Raw genomic sequence first — 24,125 nt, 5'->3', positions numbered from 1 at the left:
ACACTTCAAAAGCACCTCACTGGCTGTAAAGCACTTCGGCACATCCTGAGGTGGTGAGAGGTGCTCCACCACACAGCCACCTTTTCGAAGTAAGAATTTACTGCATTAGAAAGCATTCCCAGTACCGCCTAAATATTGCAGCAGTGGAAGAAGATAGCGTGGAAATGTTTTAAGGAATAATTGAATAGATATTTGAGGAAGTTGGCAATTGAAATTTTTGGGATGAATCAGATGCACTACAGAGCTATTTTGGTACCTGGACTACCCAATGGGCTGGATTTTGTCAATGGGGAGCTTTAGGAGGCGGGACTCCCACTTGTCGGGTTTTAGTCCCGCCTCCATCGACTTGTGGCCAACCCACGCTATTTTCCCTTGATTGACCTTGTTAAGCCCGCCCAGGGAAAGCCGGTTACAGGTGACGTCAGCGAGTGCCGTTTCATCTGTCAAGAGCTATTGACAGATGAATTGTCATCGTTTGATGGCTCTGTGAAGCTGTCAAACACTGACAATCTGTCTTCTAAGTTGTGTCTTTACTCAAGACTCAATTAGAAAGCCTTCCTGACCAGAAAGCAGAATGCTGCAGCTTTTGACAGTTCAGCGGCCATTCTGCTTTCTGTGCCGGTGAGCTGAGGGACTCCCGAGACCTGAAGGGAAGAAGCCTGCAGGAAGAAGTAAAGGTAAGTAAAACTTATTAAAACACTTTACACACACCTCACACACTTACCTCTGCACACATGCACCCGTTACTCACCTGCACACCGGACATCTCGGCCCCTCCGACCCCCGCAGACCGACGGCCCGCCTTGCTGACCCTGTCGAGGTTCGGAGCCATCGGGAAGCACACACTTCAGGGCTCAAAATAGGGAATAGCCAAAAAACTGCCTGTTAACTACCTGTTAACAGGCAGCTAATTGGCATTAACCCCCTTCCCGCCTCGAGAACGCGGGACCCGGTGCGGGTCAGCTACCCGCCTCCTGGCAAGATGGCATGGGGGCGGGTTGGGCACCCGCCTCCAAATTCTACCCTTTTCCCGGCAGTCCCGCCTCCCCAGGGCTGGAAAAATCCAATCCTATGGGCTGGATTTTCCTTCAGCAGTCGGGAAGGAGGCGGGACTACAACCTTCGGGTTTTAGTCCCGCCTCCATCGACGTCCGGGCAATCCACGCGATCTTCCCTTGATTGACCTTGTTCTCAGCAGGCCAATTAAGGGTCACCCGGCAACAGGTGACGTCACAGACTGAAATTTCATCTGTCAGGACGTCTTGACAGATGAAATATCAGTGTTTCACAGCTGTTTGAAGCTGTCAAACACTGACAGTCTGACTTCTAACCTGAGTCCTTCTACACAGACTCAGTTAGAACTCTCACCGGCACTGAAAGCTGAAGGCTGTCACTTTTGACAGATCGCAGCCATTCTGCTTTCAGTGCCGGCTGAGTGATGGACTCCCGACGCCTACAGGAAGAAAGGCTGTTAAGGTAAGTACAGGTAAGTTAAACTTCTTTACACAATTCAAGCACACCAAACACACTTACCTTTGCACTCATGCACCCATCACTCACCTGAACACCGACATCGCGACCCCTCCAACTCCTTCAACCCGACGGCCCGACTCCTCTAACCTGGCGTGGTTTGGAGCCGTCGGGAATCCCACACGACACCCCTCAAAATAGGGATCAGGCTAAAAACTGCCTGTTAACAGGTAGTTAATTGGCACTAATCCCTTCCCGCCTCGGGTCGGTGGGTCCCAGTGCGGGGCGGGTACCCGCCTCCTTTGAAACTTACGTGGAGGCGGGTTTTGGGCGGGATGGTGTTGGGACCCCCGAATTCGGGATTTTTGCCCCACCGCCCGCCAGAAGCCCGCCTGACGCACACTGAAAATCTAGGCCTATGTGTTTAATTGTCATTTATGAATGATGCTGTTGATTTCTCACTCTTGTAAAGAAAGCATTATGTACAGTTGGCAGGTCTGGACTTCACTGAGTACGGCTGTATTAGTTTGTTTCCACACATTCCCCATCGCTGTGCTACAGTGTTTGTTCAGGGAAAGTGCAGCACGGCAGCCCAAAGACATCTTTATTATTGCTGTCGATGCTGATCCTCGCTCTGCCCACCAGGAGGCATATACGAGCTGAAAAAAAAAATTGGCTACTGTACGTTATTACCCTGCTTCTCACAGACAGTGGCTGACACTGGTAAATCTGGCCTCGAAGGAAATCAGAAGTGCGGATGTCAGAAAAGGCTGGAGTTTGAACTTGGAACCCTACCCCTAGCCTGGTCACTCTTGACCAGTCTCCTCTGGTGTCCTGGCCAATAAAATTTTTTTTTTTTATCCCTCAACCAACATCACTACATAATAAAACCCCAGACTATCTGGTCATTATCACAATTGCTGTTTGTGGGAGCTTGTTGTGCACAAATTGGCTGCTGCGTTTCCTGCATTGCAACAGTGACTACACTTCAAAAGTACTTCATTGGCTGCAAGGCGCTTTGGGACGTCCTGAGGTTGTGAAAAGCGCTATATAAATGCATGTTCTTTCTATCTTTACTCAGGAGTTCAGTCGTAATGTACTTATGAGCTTGTCATTTAGTTATTTGTATAATTGAACATTGCATAGAGTATTAATTGAATATCTGAATACACTAATTAGGGGGAAATATTCGGTTGCTTTGCGCCTCCCGTTAGCGCCCTAAAAGGGCGCAAAGCAACTAGCGCCCGAGCGCGGCGCCGCCAACGCCTCCCGCGAAATTCAATGGGAGGTTAGCGGCGGCAGTAACCCGTAGTGCCCTGCGGCGCTGCGCCGCTGGTGATGACATCATCGGCGTGCACAGCGCCCCGCTCGCGCCCCAGCCGCGATCTCCGGGAGCACCCCCTGACTTACCGCTATACGCTATGTCCGACGGGGTCAGGGGGGCCTACCTGGGGCCGGAGAGGCGCTATTTAATGGCGAGGTGCGGGGTGGCCATTTTTGTTGCTGGCCGCCTGCCAGCACCTGTCTCCGCTCCCGTCCCCGGCCTCCTGAGCACCCCCCCCCCCCCCCCACCCTGCGGAGTGCTGGCTGTGCTCCAAGAACCCGGTACTTCTCTTGAGTGCCAGATTGTTTTGCCGGCACTCCTGATCCCCGGGGACTCAGCTGGGCCCCGGGTTGCGCTGCGCAAGGCCTCTCCCCTTTAAGAAGGGGAGGAAGGCCTGCAGTACAGCGGTGCGACGTGCCACAGCGTGTGGCGCTGTGGCACAAAGCACCGCGATAATCCCTCGCAGCGCCCCAAGAGGGAGGCGGGGCACCTCCAGTAGCGCCCCGCCTCCCTCTTGGGGAGCTACCACTCAATTTCCGTCGCGGGGGCGGTAATTTTTCCGGGGTGCTAAAGAAGTTAGTGCCCCAAAGGCAGCACGACTCAATTTTTAGCCCTAAATGTATAAACACCAAATATACCCAGATGATTATTATCACAGAATATCACAGAAACCCCACAGTGCAGATTCTTTTGCTAAAATTGTTAATGGATTGAATCCATTTCGTTTGGTGGCAAAAACAGGAAGGCAGATTATTATCTGAACGGCAATAGATTGGGAGAAGGGGAAGTGCAACGAGACCTGGGTGTCCTTGTGCACCAGTCGCTGAAGGTAAGCATGCAGGTGCAGCAGGCGGTTAAGAAGGCAAATGGTATGTTGGCCTTCGTAGCGAGAGGGTTCGAGTACAGGAGCAAGGATGTCTTGCTGCAGTTGTGCAGGACCTTGGTGAGACCACACCTTGAGTATTGTGTGCAGTTTTGGTCGCCTTATCTGAAGAAGGATGTTCTTGCCATGGAGGGAGTGCTGCGAAGATTCACCAGGCTGATACCTGGGATGGCAGGAATGACGTATGAGGGGAGATTGGGTCGATTGGGCTTGTACTCGCTGGAGTTTAGAAGAATGAGAGGGGATCTCATTGGAACTTATAAAATTCTAACAGGACTAGACAGACTAGATGCAGGAAGGATGTTCCCGATGGCGGGGGAGTCCAGAACCAGGGGTCACAGTCTAAGGATAAGGGGTAAGCCATTTAGGACAGAGATGAGGAGGAATTTCTTCACCCAGAGAGTGGTGAACCTGTGGAATTCTCTACCACACAAGGCAGTTGAGGCCAATTCATTAAATATATTCAAGAAGGAGTTAGATATATTTCTTAAGGCTAAAGGGATCAAGGGGTATGGGGAGAAGGCAGGGACAGGGTACTGAGTTTGGATGATCAGCCATGATCTCATTGAATGGCGGAGCAGGCTCAAGGGGCCGAATGGCCTACTCCTGCTCCTATCTTCTATGTTTCTATGTTTGCAAAGTTCTGCACAGTTGTGTAATAATGTTACTTAAACACAGGATAAAGGCAACACAAATCTTTGAGGGGGGACCTAATTGAGGTGTATAAAGTTAGGAGGGACCTAGATAGAGTGGATAGGAAGGACCTATTTCCCTTAGCAGAGATGTCAATAACCAGGGGGGCATAGATTTAAAGTAATTAGTCGGAAGTTTAGAGGGAATTCGAGGAGAAATCTTTTCACCCAGAGGGTGGTGGGGGTCTGGAACTCATTGCCTGAAAGGGTGGTAGAGGCAGAAACCCTCATCACATTTAAAAAGTACTTGGACATGCACTTGAAGTGCCGTAACCTACAGGGCTACGGACCAAGAGCTGGAAAGTGGGATTAGGCTGGATAGTTCTTTGTCGGCCGGCACGGACACGATGGGCCGAATGGCCTCCTTCTGTGCTGTAAATGTCTATGATTCTATGAAACCAAAATACAGATCGGCAACTAACAGAAAAAAACAATATTAAGAGTTAACCCTACAACAAACAGCACTTAGCGCTGTTCTGTTCTGAGGCCATCTTCATGACTAGAAGTGGCTGATGAAAGGGTTAACATTGTGCAGGGTAACGAGTGCAGGCAGTACCGAATTAGCTGCAGCTTGTTAATATTCAAGTTTCCACAGGCAGTTTTATATGCATCAGCTGTCAAACTCATAAACAATGATTACATTTACAGTTCAGGTGTGCTGTTATTAAGACCTAACAGCGGGTTTAGAAGAACAAGCCAATGAGATGTGTATGTAATATTGTACGGTGCCTGTACCAGTTACTTGTCAAAACAATGATTTGATTAATTAACCGTATTAGTTTTGTTCACACAAATTTACTGCATACAATTTTCAACATTTCTTATGGTAAGCTAATCATATTTGACTTGATACACACACACCCCATTATAAGGAGCGAGGAAGTAATGCCCATTATTGTAGATGAAGATCGGTTGTAGTTATATAAATGATTTTAACTTGTTCGACTGATCATGACGGCATTTTTTTGACTCATACTCAGGATGTGGGCATCCCTGGCAATCCGGCACTAATTTCCATCCCTAGTTATTCCGAGAAAGCTGAGTGGCTGTCGAGGCCAATTCAAGAATCAACCACTAATACAAAAAGAAAATACTGCAGATGCTGGAAATCTTGAAATAAAAACAGAAAATGCTGGAGATACTCAGCAGGTCAGGCAGCATCTGTGAAGAGAAAAACAGAGTTAACGTTTCAGGTCGATGACTTTTCGTCAGAACTGAAATGTTGGGCTGGATTTTCATTGAGGAGTCAGGCTGGAGGCGGGACTACAACTTTTGGGGATGTAGCCCCGCCTCCATCGAGTTCTAGCCAACCCATGCGATTTTGACTTGATTGACCTTGTTGAGCCCGCCCAGCGGGCTCAGCAGGCCAATTAAGGGCCACCCGGCAACAGGTAATGTCACAGATTGAAATTTCATCTGTCAAGACCTTTTGACAGATGAAATATCAGCGTTTCACAGCTGTCTGAAGCTGTCAAACACTGACAATCTGTACGCCAAGTTAATTCCTTCCTGTCAGGTTGATTTAGAGATCTCCCCGGAACAGAAAGCTGAATGCTGCAATTTTTGACAGCTCGCAGCCATTCTGCTTTCTGTGCCGGTGAGATGAGGGACTCCTGAGACCTGAAGGAAGGAAGGCTGTAAAAGTAAGTAAAGGTAGGTAAAACTTCTTTAAACACTTTACACACACCAAACACACTTACCTCTGCACTCATGCACCCATCACTCACCTGAACACCGGACATCTCGACCCCTCCAAGCCCTTCATCCCGACGGTCCGCCTCCTCTAACTTGGCGTGGTTCAGAGCCATCGGGAATCCCACACTTCAACCTTAAAAATAGGGATTAGGCTAAAAACTGCCTGTTAACAGGCAGTTAATTGGCACTAATCCCCTTCCCGCCTCGGGGAGGCGGGTCCCAGTGCGGGGCGAGTACCCGCCTCCTTTGAAACTGGCATGGAGGCGGGTTGGGGGCGGGATGGTGTCGGGACCCCCAATTTGGTGATTTTATCCCCCCACACGCCTGCAATCCCATGGCCCAATGAAAATCCTGCCCGTTAACTCTGTTTTTCTCTCTTCACAGATGCTGCCTGACCTGCTGAGTAGCTCCAGCATTTTCTGTTTTTATTTCAAGAATCAACCATGTTGGTGTGGGACTGGAGTCAGACCAGGTAAGGACGGCAGGTTTTCTTCCCTAAAGGGACAGGAGTGAACCAGTTGGGTTTTTGCAACAATCCGACAGCTTCATGGTCACTTTTTGCTCACTGACACCAGTTTTTTATTTCCTGATTTTTAAACCGGAATTCAAATTTGCAAACTGGGATTTTAACTCACATTCTCTGAATTACTGGTCCAGTGACATAACCACTCCACCGGTACCCATGTTAAGAGTATACACATAATCTTACATTTGGCAAAGCTATAAATAAAACGTCATTGTAACAAACATTACAACGGTGACTCCACTTCAAAAGTACTTCATTGGCTGTAAAGCGCTTTGAGACGTCCAGTGGTCATGAAAGGCGCTATAGAAATGCAAGTCTTTCTTTCTTTAACAGTATCATGTGTCAGCTGTGGCTCATTGGGTGGCACCCTCGCCTCTGAGTCAGACGGTCTGTGGGTGCAAGTCCCACTCCAGAGACTTGAGCACAGAAATCTAGGCTGACACTCCCAGTGCAGTGCTGAGGGAGGTGCTGCGCTGTCGGAGGGGCCGTCTTTCGGATGAGACGTTAAACGGAGGCTCCGTCTGCTCTCTCAGGTGGACGTAAAAGATCCCACGGCACTATTTTGAAGAAGAGCAGGAGAGTTCTCTCCAATGTCCTGGCCTATATTTATTCCTCAATCAACATCACTAAAACAGATTATCTGGTCATTATCACATTGCTGTTTGTGGGAGCTTGCTGTGCACAAATTGGCTGCCGCGTTTCCTACATTACAGCAGTGACTACACTTCAAAAAAATACTTAATTGGCTGTAAAGTGCTTTGAGACGTCCGGTGGCCGTGAAAGGCGCTATGTAAATAGGAACATAGGAACAGGAGGAGGCCATTCAGCCCCCCCGAGCCTGTTCTGCCATTCAATCAGATCATGGCTGATCTGTGACCTAACTCCATATACCTGCCTTTGGCCCATATCCCTTAATACCTTTGGTTAACAGAAAGCTATCAATCAATTGGTAGAAAAAAGAGAAAGGCAGAGTATTTCTTAAATGGTGAAAGATTGGGGAATGCAGGTGCTCGAAGGGACCTGGGTGTCCTTGTACATGAGTCACTGAAAGTGAATGTGCAGGTGCAGCAAGCCATTAGGAAGGCAAATGGTATGCTGGCCTTCATTACAAGAGGATTTGAGTACAGGAGTAAAGAAGTCTTACTACAATTATATAGGGCATTGGTGAGACCATACCTGGAGCACTATGTACAATTTTGGTCTCCTTACCTGAGGAAGGATATAATTGCCATAGAGGGAGTGCAACGAAGGTTCACGAGATTGATTCCTGGGATGGCGAGACTGTCGTATGAGGAGAGATTGAGTAAACTAGGCCTGTATTCTCTTGAATTCAGAAGAATGAGAGGGGATCTCATTGAAGCATACAAAATTATTACAGGGCTTGATAGGGTGGATGCTGGGAGAATGTTTCCCTTGGCTGGGAAGTCTAGAACCAGGGGCCACAGCCTCAGGATAAAGGGTAGGCCATTCAGGACTGAGATGAGAAGAAATTTCTCCATACAGAGGGTGGTGAATCTTTAGAATTCTCTACCCCAGAGGGCTGTGGAGGCTCAGTCATCTGGTATATTCAAAACAGAAGTTGATAGATTTCTGACTAGTAAGGGCATCAAGGGATATGGCGATAGGGCCGGTGAATGGAGTTGAGGCAGAAGATCAGCCATGATCTCATTGAATGGCGGAGCAGGCTCGAAGGGCCGAATGGCCTACTCCTGCTCCTATTTCTTATGTTCTTAACCTCCGAGTTAACATTTACCACCGATCTCGCATCAATTTCCGTTTGCTGAAGAGAGTTCCAAACTTCTACCACCCTTTGTGTGTAGAAGTGTTTCCTAATTTCACTCCTGAAAGGTCTGGCTCTAATTTTTAGACTACGCCCCCTAGTCCTAGAATCCCCAACCAGCGGAAATAGTTTCTCTCTATCTACCCTATCTGTTCCTCTTAATATCTTGAAAACTTTGATCAGATCACCCCTTAACCTTCTAACTTCTAGGGAATACAAACCCTAAATTGTGTAATCTCTCCTCGTAACTTAACCCTTGAAGTCTGGGTATCATTCTGGTAAACCTACGCTGCACTCCCTCCAAGGCCAATATATCCTTCCTAAGGTGCGGTGCCCAGAACTGCTCACAGTGCTCCAGGTGTGGTCTAACCAGGGTTTTGTACAGCTGCAGCAGAACTTCTACCCCCTTGTATTCTAGTCCTCTAGATATAAAGGCCAGCATCTCGTTAGCCTTTTTGATTATTTTCTGCACCTGTTTGTGACAGTTTAATGATCTATGCACCTGCAAGACTTTCTTTTCAAGTAACATTTGGAAGATAAAAAGTGTCACTTTTTTGGGAGTTATACTAGCAGCTGTGAGTTATTACTTAACCGCGCTGCTTTCAATACGGCGGGTTATTAGTTTGATGGGTTAAGAGCCAAGTATTCCTTGGGGAGAGTTTGTGCTGTAAAGCAGTTAATGAGGTGCTGACTGAAGAAAGAGCTCACAGTGTGGCTGTGATTAACACATAGGCACTCAGGATGTTCGAGTGTTAATCTTCACAAAAATTATGACGACAAGCATCAGACTTCAAACACCAGTGTTGACAAGGCAAGAATCCACTTAGTTAAAGCCTAGCAGAATATAGACACTCCAGCTATGCGAGACTAAATAATTGATTTAAAAACAACTGGTTTCTTGTCAGACTTTTTTATTGTTGCTTTATTTTACGCAATAAAATTATCTAATTATTTCCCTCCTGCATGCTGATGAACCGTGACAAGAAAGTGGGTTGATAGAGCTGGGGGGGTTGAACATAAGCATTGTCGAGATACAGTGTCCTCTGCTCACCAACGCAACATTAAATTGCCCAAAAATTAGTTTGTATTTTTTTATCTACAAAAAAATTGATTTGTCTTCCCAAGTTATGATGTTGTCCCTTTTCTGGAATTGGGTGTCTCTGGATTTTTTTTTTACCATCTGAAGGGAGGTTTGCGCGACCTGTTTCAAGGCCTGGATCAATAGCTCTTTGAAACCCATCATGAGGATCTGCCCAAGAGTTGTTCAAAGATCCTTGATCTGTGAAGAAGCATCTGACATCCTCTAAGTGCCTCCTCCTCCTCCTCCTCCTCCGACCAGTGATTTGGCCAAGATCAGGAACTCAGTGGTTTGGGCAATTGCTGTTGTGAATTGAAGGGGAAAACATTGCAGGGATATGAGGAAAGAGCGAGGGGAGCGAGACTAACTGGATTGCTCTTCGAAAGAGCCGGCGCAGACTCGATGGGCCGAATGGCCTCCTTCGGTGCTGTACCATTCCATGATTTTATGATTCTAGGGCCTCACTACTCCATGGCGCTCAGCAACAGGGTTTTCTAACTTTCTTTCCTCTGAATTTTTTCTAACTACAGTACTCACTTTCCAGCATAAAATGATTCAGCTGATGCCATTTAAAAAAAAACAGAATTTCCTGTCGTGTTAGCTGCGGCAAAAAAAACATCTTTCCTTCAACAATTTGCCTGCTCCAAAATTAATGTCGATTCATATCTCTTGCGACAATATCTACGGCACTGTAATCACAATAGTGTATTTCTCGTAATTTTAAAGGTTATTTTTGTAATTTTCTGTCTCTCAAGCCAATGAATCCCCGGAATCGTACCCAGTCAGAATGGTGAAGTACTACAGCCTTTGGCTAAGCCAACAGTCAATGCTACTTCATGATCAAGGCCGCGATTTCACGGTGATACAATTCAGCTACTTAAATGGCTTGTTAAGTGCTAAATTAGGAGTATTTTGAGGCTTACTTCTAATTTTACCTTCTCCCCCATTGGTTACCCGCTGTTCGGGGAACATGCCAGCTCACCCTGGCGTGCTGTGAGTCTGCTTTGATGTTTGTGAAAAGCTGACAGCTGCAGAAGTGGTGTCAAGGATGCCATGTTGCAGATGGTCAATTTCAGAGCGCAGAAACTGTTGGTTACTGCATTTTTAATACATATGGAGATTTCTTCAGTTTACAAGTTTTTAGATCCAACTGTATGTCCAGTGCCACCTCATTGGGAGAACCTCTCTCACCAGTGACAGATCGCTTCTGTCATCTCACCTGCAGCTGCCATCTATTGCAGCAACATCAGAGCCAATGAAACAATCAGACCTTAGTCCGCTGAATCCTTCCACAATCATCCCCAACACCAACATCACCAACCTCATCACCAACCTTCTTCACCATCACCTGATGCTGCAGTGGACACAAGGCATCAGCCCATAACAAAATTCCTGGCTGGGAGGTCAGCGATGGGATCACCATGGCCAGATTTTCTTCACTTGATGCTGTAAACCCTGGCTGCCACATTGGGGGGGGGTGGGGTGGGGGTGGGGTGGGGTGTGTGGGGTGGGGGGGGTAGATAGAGTTATGAGTGAATAACCACTGGAACTCAGTAAGACACTTATCAAGGTGCGCTCAGATCTGCCCAATAAGGGGCACTTTTTGAAAAAGAGATTTCACTGTATGACAACACATTACCAGAAACTTCACATGGACATTGGCTAAACCTCTCAAGTGCCTACCCTTGTGTGTTGTTGGTTGGTATGCTTGCAGTAGGATGAGGGTGATTGTGAGGAATGGCTAGTGAGACGGGGAAGTGATAAAGTAGATAGAGAGGGTTGGGTGGAGGTACAAGGTAAGTTGGTGTCCTGGGGAGATCTGTTCCGCCCTTGGAAGGGAAGAGAACCTCCCTGCATGCTGTGACTCCCTCCATAAGCATATGGAGGGAGTCATTGGGGAGCCTGGGTGCAAGCGTTCACCTTTGTGCAGTGCTTGTCAGTGTTTGTAGCATCTCAATGCTGTAGAACACTGACAGAACAACTGTCAAATGCCATGTGGACGTGGTCCCTTTAAGGAAACTGGCTGATGACGCAGCATCAAATGACATCATCAGACCCACTTCCTGTTAATTAGCTGGTAGGCCAATCAAGGTAAAATCACGTCTGCAGAGTGGATGCAGCTGGGAGCGGACCCGGAACCCAGGTGTCCCGCCCCCATCCTACCTCCTCAATTAAAATTATGGCCTGGATCTCCATTTTGATCTAGAATTTGATACAGATCTATAAAAGGTCCAGAAAAGAGGTAAAGGAAACTTCAGATGTACTAATTGTGTTACGGCAGTGTTGTACAGTGAAGTAATTTCCCAATGGGCAGGATTTTCATTGGGCCGTGGAGGCAGGATTGGAGGCGTGTGGGGGGTTAAAATCCCAAAATCGGGGGGCACAAATCCATCCCGCCCCCAACTCGCCTCCATGCCCGTTTCCCAGGAGGCGGATACCCGCCCCGCACTGGGACCCGCCTCCCCAAGGCGGGAAGGGAATTAGTGCCAATTAGCTGCCTGTTAACAGGTGGTTAACAGGCAGTTTTTACCCTAATCCCTATTTTCATTGGTGAAATGTGGGATTCCCGACGGCTCCAAACCACGCCAAGTTAGCAAGGCGGGCCGTCGGGATGAAGGGCTTGGAGGGGTCGAGATGTCCGGTGTTCAGGTGAGTGATGGGTGCATGAGTGCAGAGGTTGGTGTGTGTAAAGTGTTTAAAGAAGTTTTACTTACATGTACAGGTAGACTATCCTTTATCCGCACTTCCGAAAACCTCTAAAAACCGAAAGTTTTTTCGTGGAGCGTAAGTCGTGTGCACAACATGACCCAAGTGGCGCCAAACATGACAGGAGTGGTCCGGGAGCTCTGCCTTTCCCTGTGAGCAGGGCAGAAGGTCACAGAGTCCCCTCCTGGGTAGGAGATTGCAGGCTGAGCCGGACAGTGTGAAGGAGGTACCGGGAGAGTGAACCCAACAATACAGTGGCCCGTCCGATAGTCTTTTCTTCCCCACAGCTGGCGGCGGCAGTTGAGCCCCAGACCCCCGCTAAGTCAAGGAATTCAGATACGGAGCAGGGGGAGCCGGAAACCTCGATCTAACGGCAGAAATCAGCAGCCGTTTTGTTAGGTTTTTTTTCTTCCCCTAGCATTTTTTTAAACAGCCAGGCTGTGGAAAGAGTCTCTGTAGCTTAGCAACAGCTTCAGAGATGCTTCCAAGGCAGGGCCTGAGTGTTTACAAGCTGTTGCTAAGCAACAGTGTTTGTTGTCAGATACGGAGATGAAAACCTTCTGAAATCCGAAAAATTCCGAAAACCAAAACACAGCTGGTCCCAAGGTTTTCGGATAAAGGATAGTCTACCTGTAGTTACCTTTACAGCCTTCCTTCCTTTAGGTCTCGGGAGTCCCTCATCTCACCGGCACAGAAAGCAGAATGGCCGCGATCTGTCAAAAGTTGCAGCATTCAGCTTTCTGTTCCGGGGAGATCTCTAAATCATCCTGAGACGAAGGAATTAACTTAGAGTACAGATTGTCAGTGTTTGACAGCTTCAAACAGCTGTCAAACGTTGATATTTCATCTGTCAAAATGTCAATCTGTGATGTCACCTGTTGCCGGGTGGCCCTTAATTGGCCTGCTGAGTCCGCTAGAACTCGATGGAGGCGGGACTACAACCCCGAAAGTTGTAGTCCCGCCTCCTACCCGCCTTCTCAATGAAAATCCAGCCCAATGTTTCTGTGTCTAGTTCTGAATGGTTCCTGTATCTCTGCTTGTACAAGAGCTGACAGTACTCCATCTGCTACACTACGATGAATTGAATAAACAAAAGGTGGACAGCATAGCACAATTAACCCTTTAAAATATTAGAATTTTACTGATTAGTCACTAAATGCTATGAATGAAAAAGAAAGGTGTGTATTTACATAACACCTTTCACCACCCCAGGATGCCCTAAAGCACTTTACAGCCAATGAAGTACTTTTGAAGTGTAATCGCTGTTGTAATGTAGGAATGGGTTGAGGTTCCACGAGCATGTCTTCCATTTTACTTCACAATGTTCAGTATCTTTCAAGATATTGTATCATGTATTGCGCTGCCTGAAAGGGGAATTGGATATATATTTGAAAAGGGAAAAAAAAATAGCAGGGCTACGGGGAAAGAGCAGGGGAGAGTATGACTAATTGGAGAGCTCTTTCAAAGAGCCGGCACAGGCACAATGGGCCGAATGGCCTCCTTCTGTGCTGTATGATTTTATGTAATAAAGTCTATCCTTCAGAAGTTGCAAAGTTCTTGAGTATTCAAGGGTTAAAGAATCTCTCTGGTGACTAAGGCCAGAAGTATGGATGCTTGATCTCCAAGATGAATTATGAGGTTTTGTTGCCGATTCTCCTAATTGTAGGAGGTTGCTATTCTGATTGTTAGTATCATTTTTACATTCTTTTCAGACAAAGCAAATACAGATTGTTTGTTCATTTGTCCAGCAGCCTTTGACTTCAGCTATTTCTGAAATTGATGATACGGTGAAAGAAATAAGTATTTATCTAGCTGTAATTCAGGTCACCATGGTGTTCTACAAATTGCTGCAATTATGTTCACCACATAAGTTGCCGCTGGCAACAGCAAAAACTAATAATATTGGTTTGAACTGAGGGTCAACACATTGAATAGCGATAGTCTCTATTAACCAGAAGATGTGCTGGATGAAATGTTTTTCTGTCATTTGGTGAAAGGCCTGAATTTATATAGAGCACCGCATTTAGTGATTGCTAATGTAGAAAAGGGTTGCAATAATGTCTTATTGCAATGAATCCACTCTATATATTTATAGTTCCTATGTTCTTATATATATAGTTCCTATTTTCTTATAAATATCTATATATATATATAGTGCCTATGTTCCTATTATATATAATACGGAACTTAAGTAAGAAAGATAATAGTTACGACTATTTCAACTTTCATTGTTTATGCCTGTGTATTTTTCATGTGTTTCTTTGTATATCTTAAACATTTAATTTTGTGTTTACAAAGTTGCCTGGACCAATGAGTTACTTGTTAGTTTAAGCGACAAATAAACAACTTCATTTATTTATTACAAGACTATAAACGGATTTCTGAAACACGTTCAAAAACATTATCCGTCATCCAAGATTTGCAATGCCTTGTGCTTTAGTTTTTATTCCTAAGAACACAAACGTGACTTTTTCATCCCCCTTTTCTATTTTTACCCCATTATCAGCCTCACTCTATTCATGGGCGGTTCCCAGAGTGGCATTGGCCCATCTCTTGACCACATCAATGGATGCCCTCAATGCCATTGCTGTCTCAGCAGCTGGCATGCTGAAGCACTCCATAAAGACATCTTTCGCCCGGCAGTTTTTCCCCACCTTCCCAAAGATCAGCAGGAAAAAAAACACATCTTCAGGAATCATGGGGAGGTTTGAGTGCAAAGACATAGTCAAGTTGGAGATTTACGATTTGGTCTGTTTGGTGCTCTATAATTGTAATGGCCGGGAGATTAGCTTTACCATTCATTTTATGGATTAATTTGTTCAGAATGTTATTGTACAGGGCTCAGACTGTTGGAACATCTGCTCTCTAAAAGCAAAGAGACCCTTTAGTCTCTAAAAGGTTGAGAGGATTCTTCTAATTACTCTAAACATTATGGTATAAAATAGACTGTAAGGAGTTAAAACTTGATTCACAGCTCAGACAGGATCAATATGCCAGGGCAAAAAAAAAGTCCAATAAAGTGGAAAACAATGGGATTCAGTCGCACCGAGTTCTTGGGAAAAGTTATTAGGAGAATATTGCATTGCTTGTCTGCTACTGATTGTCTGAACATTGCTAACAGAAAGGTCTGAAGAGACTACAAGAGACTTGAACAAACTCTGGCAACTTTGGGCCTTGTGCATTCTCCATCGCCTAGCAACAAAAGCAAATAATTTCTTATTTACTGAGCTTTTCAACACTTTCTTCACTTATTAAAGTTCTTTCTGAAAGAATTGACCTTTGAAACCAACCCTGAGATCTTTTCCGTAACTCAGTCCCTGTGAACCGAGCGCAAGAACTGTTCAACTTCAGAAACAACCCTGGTCTAAATTTAATAACAATTTGATTTAACTGTCAGCACAGAGTGCTACTTTTACTGGACAAAGCACGGTAAAACCTAAAAGAATGATTTCACTGATGATAAGTAACAGTTTAATAGTTGGCAGCAGTGTGTAGCGCTCCCAAATTAATTTAGACATAGCTAATGTTCTAGCCAGAAGAGTATGCCAATGGAATAAAGATACATCTCGTTAGTCAGAGTGATGTTCCTCCCACTTGTAAAGGAAATGGTGCAATTCTCCATCAGCAGTGAGGTATCCACTATAATAGTCAATTTCACTAAAAACAGGGAAAGTATTACAGAGTCACGATGTAGTCCTTTCTTTAAAGAAGTAATACTCTTCACAAACATCTTAACAAGTAAGGGTAAAACATTTTAGATAAAAAATCACATTTTGAAAAGAGGAGTGTTACAGATTAATTTTTATTTATTGAAATAGATTTTTTTTAAATAAAGCTAATTAGGATATATGCTTTTACAGGAAGATTTAGTGGGGAAAAAAGACTATAAATTGAAGAGACAATTCATATCAATGGCCCGGAATTTGCGGTCCAGATGATGGTGAACATGGCAGCATTCAGTGTAATTCTGCCTTCGAGACTGACCGCAACTTCGGGATTTAGCGCACATGCAGCCTAACGTGGAAATCCTGAAGTTGCTATCTGTCATTCACTGCACCGACACAGGCTGCGCTGTGCCCGCCCCCGCCCGCACCCCCACAGAGCTGGCAATCAGTGAATTCTCTCAAGTCAGGGAAACTGACGAAAACTGACCGCACATTCCGGGGCCAATGTTTCACTGATGTCGAACAGCAGCGTAATGACTGCCTGAGAAAGTCAACGACTTAGTAGGCCAATCGCCTACCATCATGGATTGCTTGTAAAATAGGTTTGACTCTGTCATTTTCTCATTGTGAGGTTTTGATCTCAGATGGCTGTATGAGAAACATAGAAACATAGAAGATAGGAGCAGGAGTAGGCCATTCAGCCCCTCGAGCCTGCTCCGCCATTCAATGCGACCATGGCTGATCATCCAAATTCAGTACCCTGTCCCTGCTTTCTCCCCATATCCCTTGATCCCCTTAGCCTTAAGAAATATATCTAACTCCTTCTTCAATATATTTAATGAATTGGCCTCAACTGCCTTCTGTGGTAGAGAATTCCACAGGTTCACCACTCACTGGGTGAAGAAATTCCTCATCTCTGTCCTAAATGGCTTACCCCTTATCCATAGACTGTGACCCCTGGTTCTGGACTCCCCCGCCATCGGGAACATCCTTCCTGCATCTAGTCTGTCTAGTCCTGCTAGAATTTTATAAGTTTCAATGAGATCCCCTCTCATTCTTCTAAACTCCAGCGAATATAAGCCTAATCGACCCAATCTCTATTCATACGTCATTCTTACCATCCCAGGTATCAGTCTGGTGAATCTTCGTTGCACTCCCTCCATGGCAAGAACATCCTTCCTCAGATAAGGTGACCAATACTATACACAATACTCAAGGTGTGGTCTCACCAAGGCCCTGTACAACTGCAGCAAGACATCCTTGCTCCTGTACTCGAATCCTCTCGCTATGAAGGCCAACATACCATTTGCCTTCTTAACCGCCTGCTGCACCTGCATGCTTACCTTCAGCGACTGGTGCACAAGGACACCCAGGTCTCGTACTTCCCCTTTTCCCAATCTATTGCCGTTCAGAGAGAGTGAAAGGGTGCAGGGAAAATGGGTGGGTAAGTCAATCTATCAGTCTTACACATCTCAAGAGTGGTCATTTGAAGAGGGGGCATTGGTAGAAACTTAGGAGCAGGCCGTTTGTCTGGTACTGTGGTGGAGGAATGGCATTTCACATAAGAAAAGGCCAGCATAAATAACTTAGAAAAGTGAAATGATTATAAAGGGAATATTTAAGATAATTGGCAAAAGGACCAGAGGCGACATGAGGATTTATTTTTTTCACGCAACGAGTTGTTGTGATCTGGAATGCGCTGTCTGAAAGGGCGGTGGAAGCAAATTCAATAGTAACTTTCAAAAGAGAATTGGATAAATACTTGAAGGGAAAAAAATGACAGGGCTATGGGGAAAGAGCAGGTGGAGTGGGACTAATTGGATAGTTCTTTCAAAGAGTCGGCGCAGGCACGATAGGCTGAATGGCCTCCTTCTGTGCTGTATCATTCTATGATTCTATAATAGTTTGTTGGGAATTTAGAACTGCTTCGTGTTTCCATTAATCAGTATTTTTGAGAATGAGCAGCGATTATACTGGAGAAGATTATGGCCCAGAATTCGCGGTTGTAATTATGGTGAAACTGTCAGCACTCACTGTCATTACTGTATGAAACTGACAGCAACTCCTGGCGTCCCCACATGCGCAGTTAAACACGGAAACCCGGAAGTTGCTGTTAGTGATACCCTGTTCCTCCACAAGGTGCGACGTTGCAGTCTTCACAGAATCAGTGATTTGACGTGAACTTTAACTTTTTACGCACTATTCTTGCTGTAAAATCCATTGAAAAAGTTAAGCCTTGTTGAAACTGAGTTTTTAACAGAGTATGAAGTCATAATTACTGCTGAACAACCTCTCTGGCCCTGAAAAACTAATTTTATAAGCGTGGAGGGTCATTCCCTCCATTCCATGATAAAAAATTCCGTAGATTTTTAAAATAATAAAAATTGATTTTTTTTTTTAACGTTTGTTTATGATATTTCAGCATCTACCTTAGTCCTATGTGTGTGTCCCAATCTTTATTTTGCTTTCTGTAGAATGATTAAAAAGTGAATGATAGTCAGTGCTTTTTTCTTCCTGGTTTGCTGCCTGTGAGAATTCTTCAATCGGATTGGCTGCTCAGCCTGCTTGATGACTTAATTGTTGCTGGATGCCACAGATCCCCTATAGATGGCGCCAGATTGAAAGTCACGTTCAAATATGGGAAATCGACGCCAGGAGGTCGCGAGCGCCATCCCTTCGCCGCTGGCCGCAAATTCAGGGCCAATAAGTGAAAGGAATTGAGATAAAAGAACGATTGATCAAATAAAGTAGAAAAGGAAAATACATTTACGGAAAGCAGTTAAGTGTCACAAGTGCTCTACAGAACCTAGAATTAGTACAAATAAGTTGTTAATCCTTAATAATAAATTAGAGAAGGTACAAAACAATCTAAAGTACATCAATGAGGTGAATTTTGCCACAGCTTTGAATAACCCAGGAATGGTAACATAGTGGTTATGTTACTGGGCTAATAATCCAAGAAACTAATGAGCTAGAGATATGAGTTCAAATCCTGCCATGAATTTAAATTTAGTTAATTAAATAAATCTGGAATAAAAAAGCTAGTACCAGTAATGGTGGTAATAGAAACTACTGAATTGTCATAAAAACCCATCTGGTTTACTAATGTCCCTTTAGTGAAAGGAAATCTGCCGTCCTTGTTGAGTCCCACAGCAATGTGGTTGACTCTTAACTGCCCTCTGAAGTGGCCTCAGCTACAAAAAACAGTGGTTCACCACCACCTTCTTCAAAGGGAATTAGGGCTGGGTGATAATTGCTGGTTATGCCCACATCCAATGAATAAATTGATTGCTGTTTGGAATCTGAAGAGCAGGGCATTTGATTAAAGATTACTGCTTTTATTTTGATTTTAGTTTCCTGTTTAAAAAGATGAAGTTGTCGCATGTTCTTCTTTTGGGCAGTTGACCTGCTGAACTACTGAAAGGTACGGGCATGTTTCAGTCGCATTACTTTACCAGAAACCATGCTTTGTATAAATTGGATGGTGGACGTGGCACTTTATAATGGACCGAGTCATATCCAAATACTAAGTCCACCTTTATATCTAACCTTACTTTTCGTTGTGGCCAAAGTGAACAAGCCTACTTCTCATGGATTATTAAGTTAAGTTCAGCATCCACATAGATCAGAAATACATTGCCATAATCCATCATACAAAGTAATGCTTCATTGGCAGCCTTCTGCTACTGTCCCTGTTGCTTGATTATGGTAAACGTGTATAGAACCTTGGTTCGACCGCACTAGGAGCTCTGTGAACAGTTCTGGTCTCCATATTGTAAAAGGATATAGAGGCACTGGAGAAGGTGCAAAAAAGATTTACGAGAATGATACCAGAACTGAGAGGTTATACCCATCAGGAAAGATTGAACAGGCTGAGTTTTTTCTCTCTAAAAAAGTGAAGACTGAGGGGTGACCTGATAGTGGTCTTCAAGATTATGAAAAGGTTCCATAGGGCAGATATAGAGAAGATGTTTCCACTTGTGGTTGAGACCAGAACTAGGGGCCATAATTATAAGACAGTCAGAAAAAAATTCCAAAAGGGAATTCAGGAGAAACTTCTTCGCCCAGAGGGTGGTTAGAATGTGGAAATCGCTACCACAGGGAGTGGTGGAAGCGAATAGCATCGATGTTTTCAAGGGGAAGCTAGATGACAGAGAAAGGAAGAGAAGGATATGTTGATAGGGTGAGATGAAGAGGGGTGGGAGGAGGCTCGTGTGGAGCATAAACACCGGCATTGACCAGTTGGGCTGAATGACCTGTTTCTGCGCTGTAATTACTTTGTAATACCCTTCCATTTGAATTTTCTCCCCCTTTGAATGAGAAGATTTCACTGACAGTCCTGAGAACAATTCCGAAGCACCATGGACAGTGCAAGAGACTTGTAAAATATATCTGTCTGGTTTATGTGGGTAAGGAGCAGTAACCTTTGCGTTTAGTAGACTCAGGCATTAAATAATGTACAGATTCATGAAAATGGGCTCCGATTTCTCCAAAATCTTTAAAATCCCGCCGATTTTATTGGAAGAGTAAGCTTATGATATATGCATTAATAATATTGTTTTGTGTCTCACATGTCCATTATGCTTCAGGGTGCCAAAAATATTTAGAAAAAAGAAAGTAATTTTATACTAATTTCTTCTGCTGTGGAGCCAGAATTTTAAAAGCGCGATCAATCTGCAAATATTCCTCACTAACAATTTACCTCTAATTGACCCCAGGATTTACAGTAATTAAACTTAAAGGAACAAGATAGCTTAAACAGCTTAAAGGTTCGCTAGATTGATCCCTGGGATGAAAGGGCTGTCCTATGGGGAGAGATTGTGTCGAATGGGCCTATACTCTCTGGAGTTTAGAAGAATGAGAGGTGATCTCATTGAAACATTTAAGATTTTGTGAGGGCTTGACAGGGTAGATGCTGAGAGGTTGTTTCCCCCTGGCTGGAGAGTCTAGAACTAGGGGGCATAGTCTCAGGATAAGGGGTCGGCCATTTAAGACTGAAATGAGGAGGAAATTCTTCACTCAGAGGGTTGTGAATCTTTGGAATTCTCTGCCCCAGAGGGCTGTGGATAATGAGTCATTGGGCAGGATTTTCATTGGGCCGTGGAGGCGGGACTGGAGGTGTGCGGGTGGTTAAAATTGCAAAAACTGGCGGGCAGGCCCGACCCCGCCTCCATCCCGCCACCACGCAATTTTCAAAAATTTGTGTCTGATGGTCCCGTCTCCAACAGGCGGGATAGGACGTTAAGGCTCTTAACAAGCACTAAATTGCCTCTATAATGCCATTTTGAATGGCCATTGCAATTTTAACCCTTTTCCCACATGAAACACGCCTGTTCTGAAACACGATGGTGAAACCTGGCGGGAGCACAATTGGATTGCTGACTATCAGCTGCAGGTCAACCATTAAACAGGAGATTTGATCAGCCATCATTTGCAGGTGGCAGGACTTTGTAGTCTCGGGTCTGGGGGAACTTTTAGAAGGCATAACCGCTGTGGAAGTTTGGAACCTGACACCCATTTCCAGTGTGACCTGGGAAATCCCTCTCGCCACTTTCACTGAGCGCTTCCTCAACTGAGGTATCTACCAGAAGCATGGGAGCCATTTATTTCCTTCCCTTCTGGATTTTAGATGAGGCCGAACAACAGCAGCAACAACAACAGTAGCCCCAACAGCAGCAGCAACAACAACAGCAGCCCCAATAGCAGCAGCAACAACAATAGCAGCCCCAACAGCAGCAGCAACAACAGGAGCGCCAAGCTGCTGCTCACCCACCTGAGGCAGCACAGGCCAGAAGGGGCCAGCGCATGGAAGCCCGTCGGCGTAGGAGATACCCCCCAAACAGGGTCTACAGGCACAGGGTCAGCTACCTCAACATGTCTGAGCAGCAGTGCCAAAGGCGGCTCCGACTTTCGGGAGAGGTAGTGAGTGACATCTACGCAGTGCTGCAACAAGACCTGCAGGCCAGAGGACCAGGTGGACAACCCTTACCAGTGGCCGTCAAAGTCACCACTGCACTCAACTTTTTTGCCTCAGGCTCATTCCAGGGATCAGCAGCAGACATCAGCGGCATCTCCCAGGCGGCCGCACACACTTGCATCACGCAGGTAACCGATGCCCTCTTTGTCCTCGCGCACAATCACATCCATTTCATCAAGGATCGAGCAAGTGTCACAGCGCGTGTGGTTGGATTAGCTCATCTGGCAGGCTTTCCAAGTGTGCAGGGCGTCGTTGACTGCACACGTGGCTCTTAAGGCACCCCATCACAATCCAGGTATTTTTGTCAATCGCAAGGGCTTCCACTCCCTTAACGTTCAGCTGGTGTGTGAAACATAGAAAATAGGAGCAGGAGTAGGCCATTCTGCCCCTCGAGCCTACTCCGCCATTCAATGAGATCATGGCTGATCATCCAAATTCAGTACCCTGTCCCTGCCTTCTCCCCATATCCCTTGATCCCTTTAGCCTTAAGAAATATATCTAACTCCTTCTTGAATATATTTAATGAATTGGCCTCAACTGCCTTCTGTGGTGGAGAATTCCACAGGTTCACCACTCTCTGGTTGAAGAAATTCCTCCTCATCTCAGTCCTAAATGGCTTACCCCTTATCCTTAGACTGTGAACCCTGGTTCTGGACTCCCCTGCCATCGGGAACATCCTTTCTGCATCTAGTCTGTCTAGTCTTGTTAGAATTTTATAAGTTTCAATGAGATCCCCTCTCATTCTCCTAAACTCCAGCGAGTATAAGCCCAATCGACCCAATCTCTCCTCATACGTCATTCCTGCCGTCCCAGGTATCAGTCTGGTGAATCTTCGCTGCACTCCCTTCCATGGCAAGAACATCCTTCCTCAGATAAGGCGACCAAAACTGCACACAATACTCAAGGTGTGGTCTCACCAAGGCCCTGTACAACTGCAGCAAGACATCCTTGTTCCTGTACTCAAATCCTCTCGCTATGAAGGCCAACATACCATTTGCCTTCTTATCCGCCTGCTGCACCTGCATGCTTACCTTCAGACCACAAGAAGGACATTTTGCATGTTTGTGACAAGTACCCTGGCAGCTGCCATGACTCCTTCATACTGCCCAGTCTAGTGTGCCTCCGCTATTCAGTCCGCCAGACCAACTTAACGGATGGCTACTTGGAGACAAGGGCTATCCCCTGAGGATATGGCTAATGACACCATTGAGGAGACCATCCAACGAAACTGAGGAGAGCTACAACTCCAGCCACATGTCCACCAGAGCCATAATCGAACAAACCATCGGTTTGCTGAAGATGTGCTTCAGATGCCTGGATAGATCAGGTGGAGCCCTGCTGTACTCAGCAGCCAGGGTCTCCGGAATCGTCGTGGTTTGCTGTGCACTTCACAACATGGCACAGCGTCGTGGCTTGCAGATTCCTGAGGACCAAGTGGCTCCTCACATATCCTCCTCAGATGCGGAGGAGGAGGAGAGCGAAAACGAACATCCTGCAGAGGCCCATCAACCAGCGGCAGCAGTATGTGAGAACATAGCTGCCCGGGATGCAAGGAATGCATTCATCTTGGCCAGATTTGCTTAGCCTAGGCACTCAAGCACTTTTGCCTCGCATCTTCTTACCTGAGCATCGACAATGGCCACAAACCAGCGGATTCCTAGCAATTTGTCCACCATACTGACAATTGCAAGTAATCCTAAGCCCTCAATGTGGAAGTCCCATTCGCGAAATGACACACGCCACAATACAGCAGTAGCCATCAGCTGTTTTATGTACATGATTCATATGATGGCTTTTACACATAAAACATCAAATTTCACCCAAGTGACTACTCTTGTGACTATTTGTGCAGTATCTTTCTCTTACGTGTGCTCCTACGTGGTGCTTCCCCTGTGGCTTCAGCAGATGTGGAGGCCCCTTGCTCAGTTTCTTACTGCTCCTGTCTCGACACCTTTGGCGGGCGTCCTCTGGGGTGGCGAACCTGTGAGGGCTCGTCAACAGTCTGCTGCTCCTGCGACTGTGCAGGGGTTGAGTCGCCAATCTCAGTTTGGTGTGGACTCTGGTGGGGCTCTGACCGAGGCCTCTGCAGTGGCATGGAAGTGTGAGCGCTTGGAGAGGAGCCCCCACTTCCTTGATGTCTGCCACCAACTTCCCTCTCATGGGTCAGGTCCCCCTCAGTGCTTGCAAGTGGCTTGAGAGCACCTTGCTGCACATCAGGGGGGCCATGGGGACCAGTATCTGCAATGGCAGTCCTACTCAGAGGGACTGCTATGAAGGTTTGGTTTCTCTGTTCAATAGCTGACTATTGCTCCTCCAGAGATGTCAGTCTA

At 45.8% G+C, this 24,125-nt stretch overlaps 1 long non-coding RNA gene across 1 annotated transcript in view; it reads left to right on the top strand.

Annotated features, from left to right (window-relative positions):
• The first annotated feature begins 3,319 nt into the window (after positions 1–3,319).
• The window catches only part of LOC147125350 (uncharacterized), a 125,220-nt gene continuing 104,414 nt past the window's right edge, over positions 3,320–24,125 (top strand). Inside the window, exon 1 of the long non-coding RNA XR_015080059.1 lies at positions 3,320–6,535. This is a non-coding gene — a long non-coding RNA (uncharacterized LOC147125350). The remainder of the gene's footprint in view (positions 6,536–24,125) is intronic.

The sequence above is a fragment of the Somniosus microcephalus genome, chromosome 1, assembly GCF_052327205.1.
Source record: "Somniosus microcephalus isolate GS21.2 chromosome 1, FLI_Smic_1.0, whole genome shotgun sequence".
In the NCBI taxonomy this organism is placed as follows: domain Eukaryota; kingdom Metazoa; phylum Chordata; class Chondrichthyes; order Squaliformes; family Somniosidae; genus Somniosus; species Somniosus microcephalus.
This window is presented reverse-complemented; position numbering and strand designations above follow the sequence as displayed.